This window comes from Pseudoliparis swirei, chromosome 18, assembly GCF_029220125.1.
Source record: "Pseudoliparis swirei isolate HS2019 ecotype Mariana Trench chromosome 18, NWPU_hadal_v1, whole genome shotgun sequence".
Taxonomy (NCBI): Eukaryota; Metazoa; Chordata; class Actinopteri; order Perciformes; family Liparidae; genus Pseudoliparis; species Pseudoliparis swirei.
Window position 1 is genome coordinate 24,089,309 of NC_079405.1, and position 5,147 is coordinate 24,094,455.

The 5,147-nt window shown below is 41.5% G+C and overlaps 1 long non-coding RNA gene across 1 annotated transcript; it reads right to left on the reverse strand.

The window, feature by feature from the left end:
* Positions 1-1,521: 1,521 nt before the first annotated feature.
* Positions 1,522-2,638, reverse strand: LOC130208672 (uncharacterized). Its single transcript, XR_008834461.1, has 3 exons — positions 2,463-2,638; positions 1,812-1,935; positions 1,522-1,718 (listed from the first exon to the last, which is right to left on the reverse strand). It is a non-coding gene; the product is annotated as an uncharacterized LOC130208672 (long non-coding RNA).
* Between the last annotated feature and the right edge of the window lie 2,509 nt (positions 2,639-5,147).

A 5,147-nucleotide genomic window follows, 5' to 3' on the forward strand; every position in this document is an offset into this window, starting at 1 on the left:
TCGCAATTTTCCACCAGTCACCACTGGTTGGTGAGCCCGCCCAGCCCCAACCCCATCTAGCCCTGCTGCTCCATCCACCCTTCCTGCCCCATCCGGCCCTGCTGCTCCACCAAGCCCTACTGCCCCATCCCAGCCGGCATTTCAGAATGTCCACAGCCTTTTGAGGACATGCTCAGGGCATCGGAGCAAAAGGTGAAGTGCACAGCTAGGCATAGGTTTCTTCAAGACAGGTTTATATTTGTAGTGGTAGTGTGGTAGTAACAGTGCTGAGACCATTTGTGATGGGATCTGGGAAAACCAGTCACATGGTGAAATTTGACCTTTTGGAAGCTGACTTCAAGCTTGTTTCAAATATGTTTTCATTATTTGTCTGTTTCAAATGTTATGATTGCCCAAAGTCAGCTGATCAGTTAGATTCCATGGAATAGAATTTTGACAAAAACAACTTTAAAGAGAGGGGTTCTAAATAGACTGGCTGGTTGAATAAAGCACATTTTAACACATTCAATTAATGAAAAACAAGTAGATATGTTTAGGGATGATAGACATGTTATAGAATAATAATTGAATCGAATAATAATTGAATCAAAAACCAATTTCACCAAAATACTGAGTTTCGACCTACTAGTATTTTCACTCTAATCTCAAAATGTCCCTTTCACCATGTGACTGGTTTCCCCAGAGCCCATCACAGTTTTGGGGTTATAGGAACATCTGTTGGGATGGCAGTAAAGACAGAAGGGCTATGTACAGACATTACATGTGTACAATACTGTACTGTATGTAAAGAAGATGAAATCCTAATATTGTTACATAATAATATTGTTGAAACATTGAAACCTTCTTTGAGTGTGACTCAGAAATTATTTTTACAAAGATACCAGATAACGGTGGAGGAGATCAGGAGGAGGACTGCTCCACCTGATTGCAAACTATTCAAAGACAGACCACAACAAGCGGCAGATACAAACTGTCCATCACGACGGGCATTTAAGCGCAGGCGAAGACAGCGAACCAGAACTAGTCTTCCCAGTTTTCCGACCTGTCCCACACTGCCCCAATAAAATATTTAGATAATATTTATAGTGTATTAAATTCTGCCATCCTTCGTGCTTAGTAAACTAAGCTGTTTTGCGTGTGAAATTTTGTTTTACCATTTTACTGTGTGTATGAGGTTGTATTTGGCCTTTATTTTCAATAAAGAATATGTCACACCCATCAGTCATGTCTCTCCTCCATCATGTGTGTGTCCTCTGACGATACATTTAAAAAAAATAATTAATGTAAGTTGGGGTTTCATTAACTTGTAACACTCTACTGGAATAAACCCTTATGTGAAGCTGTAGAAATTAGTGTTGACATATTGTGTTACCATGACTATTTGCCTTAATCCACATGCCTAACATGTCGGATCTGTAATTTACACCATGCGATTTCAGGCCCAGCTAGCTAAATTATCAGACTAGTTAAATCAAGATGCCAAGTTCAATACACTTCCAATTCACGACACATACACAGTGATGTAGAACATGAAGATATTTAATTAATGAACACAACAAACAACAAATTGCTAATTGTTAATATTTTCAATGTGTGTGTCAACACACTTTAAAAAAATATCCACCACCACCTCTACCATTCCTGGCCCCAAGGTGTGCGTGAGGAGGTCAAATTGCTCATTTGACCTCACCTGGTTGGCGAGGTGCTGGAGCTGTTGTCTGGAGGAAAAGATAAAAACATAAATTCAGGATAAATAATGTCTATTAAACCTGTCAGAGCCCATATATAGGATGTGGAATATTGCAAATTACTTGAACTCCGTGGCTCTCCCTGTGGCCACAGTGGGGTCTGATGCCGGCAGCATGGCCACTTCTTTAAATTCGATGCTCCTGGCAGCCAGAGCACCGACGGAGGAGCACAGGTCCTTGGCTTCGCCTTAACAAAAATGGGAAAGACATATCATGACACGAACACAGTATTAAATTCAGATTTGATGCATACCAATGTGACAATGAAACACTTATTGACACTGGGGTATAATAGTTTGGAGCTGGCTTTCTGAAGTTCTTTATTGATATAAAGTAGTCTTTAAAGTCTTTAAAGTAGTTATTTATTGATATAAAGTAGTCAACACTACCTATGATGCCTCAGAGTTATCCAAAACTGGTGGCTGCCTCAGAGGTATCCTTATTCCAAAGCAGCCTGGAAGTCAACCAGTCTCAACGTCAAGTGCCTCACAGGCATCATTTGAAAGATAACCACTAACCATTAACAATCACTCAAATACAGTGATTAATCTGCAGTAATTAATCTTACTTTGTTACCTAATGTTTTAACCAGATTTAGCTCGCTAGCAGGTAGAAATGACATTACCACAGCTAAGATTAGCATCATCTATCTGCTAGCTAGCAGGTTGAAATAACATTACCACAACATTAGCCGGCCCAAAAATAGCTACGTACCTTTGAAATTGTTGAACCAAGTGGGTTAAATGCGCTCCAAATGCGCTCCAAGTGGGTTTGGCTCCAAATGCGCGGGTTTCAATATGCAATGCGCTCCAAAAAGTGGATTTGAATATGCGCTCCGCTCCAAGTGGGGGTAGCGCATTGATTGGATCAGAGTTTTGGGGGGCGGGACCACCTTCCGGTGAGGGCTCAAAACAACATCGAGCGAACAGACTCCCGAGGAAGCAGATAAGCTGGATTTTTGCCCTGGTTATTTTTCATCAAATAGTCAATATTTCATCACACCCTAAAAAGTAATTGTTTGTTAAAGTAAAATAAACAAGCTTTGAGTCCATGATTGCAGGATTTCTTCTTTTAATCCTTTATTGATCATTCAAATCAATTGAAAATTAGACAAAATTGACCGTACAAATGTAATTACATCACAATTGGCAGGGCTTTGCATATACAATAAGGTGAGATATGATGACAGAGCTGCAATCATGCAAACGTGGGAATATGTTTTGAATGCACTGCATGGGGAGCCCAAAGGTTGGATTTGACGTGCGCTGGATGTGATTGATTGTGTTGTTATTGCTAAGGACTCTCTTCCGGCTGCCTCCGGGACCCTTTTTCAATCCATCCACTATCTGTTTGTAGTGCTGCTCATAAATTTTACAGCCCGTGCTGAAATCTACTGGGAGCTTAAACAATTGCTTTATTGATGAATTTCTCTCATACGAGGAAGAGCACCACACCAGGCTGCCATGGGACCTTTCAACACACCCAAATTAATACTGCTGGTCTATTTATTTTTTTACTCAAATCTGATAAGGGTGCTGTGGTTCTGTACTGTAGGAGAGGATTGCCCTTGAACATGCGCTTATTATTTTTGCCTTTTTCTTCTCTTAAAAACAAAATGTGTTTTTAGATGGAGCGGTGAAAATCGTGGTTGATGATGTTTCCCAAGGTCTAAGTTGTTTCATTGCCTTCCCAGTGGATAAATACATATACAAATTGTAAGATTAAACAAAAAGCGCCTTTGGAATTAGCGTTAGGTTGTTCATTTTGAACGTAACCGCACACTTTTACACTGCTCTGTCGGAAACGTAAATGTATTACATGGAGCATTGCTGAGAGAGAGAGAGACGCTATTTATAGGTGTAGAAAGGCAGCATGGCGATATCAGGTTAGTGGGAGGGTTATTAGTCCCGGGCTACTAAATTATATTAGGGAGCTGGGAAGAGATATTATGTCATTAAAGGGACACCAGATCAAGCCCAGTCACAGTAACCTGCATGGCATCAGCGAATCAGCTAGGGCACTGGCTTGGTGTTTTTTCTTTTTTTTTGGGAAGAATAAATATTGCCAGGGCCAACCTGTTCAATTCTCGCCAGTACCGGCTCCAGGTTCCCGGTGAGTCAACTGGGGGTGGTTGGTTTGAAATTGTGCTGAAATATTGATTCGGAGCGTTGCATATTCAACGAAGGGTCCCTTTTGTGTGTGCTCGTGTGATCTTTCCCAACACGTTCGCAAATTAAATATTTATCGCATTCAAATAAAAAGGCGAGTGCCGGGTCGAGTGGGAGAAGAAGCGAGTCGCTGTGTGCTTCCAGGGATGATTGGTGTGGAGCCTCGGGAGGCGGAGGGGTTGAGGAGTGGGGTTTGAGGTTGAGGGGGTGTTGAGCCTGTCAACATGGAGATATGAGTCTCACATCCACTATCTACTCATTCACACAGACTGGAATCAGCCTCGGCTTAGCCAGTGTGCTGTGGCGACAGAGGGGGCCGCAGCAGACAGAGCACTGTGTCTGAACTGATGCTGCACGTATGCCAAACACACACACACACACACACGTGCGGCTATGTGGCTTCCTAGCGGCAACAAATACACGCATGCCATCACGTGTAATTGCAACTCCCTCTGCATTGGTATTTTTACTGGATTCTTTTCCCGTTCATGTATTGCTATGACATATTTTTTTCTTTTTTTTTACATACATTTATGTAACTGTCCGAGTAGTGAGATGCTAAAAAAGAAGAAAAAGAAATCCAAGTTGGCTATTGGCTACAGCGATACGGTCAGAGGCCTTTTTTTCGGTGAAGGCAGGAGGATGGTGCTGCTGGAGTCAGCGATAAGACGTCTTCACATTCATAAAGAGGATCGCCGTTTGTCTGGCTACGCGATCAATGCCTTTTCGCCGATCAGTTTGATGTGTGTCAGAGTGGGATTTGGTGACAGCTGATAGGAGGCGCAGAACGATGGCTTTGGATGGGAAACGCATCAAAAGTAGTTCTGCTTCTTTTTTATTTTATTTTCTCTTCTCGACCCTGTGGCTGATAAATAATATTTGTCAAAACTCGTTGACACAGTTTCTTACGATGGAGGCTTTGCTTGTTCACACTGTAGTTGAACTAGTTCTTAATACAGATTTCTTTTAACTCACATATCGTAGTACCAAATGTATCTATTGATATAAAACAACACAAAGTTTGTACCCGTGCTTGAGATTAATATGTCAGATTTGTGATGAGAAGTGGTCGCAGCCACACGGCCGCTGGCTGGATTTGAGTTGCCAGAGCACCGAGTTGTAAAAAGGTTCATTATTCAATCATCATTACTGTAGAAATACTGGATTATTTTCTTATACTGTGTCTTACACAATACAAGTATCTAATTGCTTTTCTAATAAGTAATAAGCC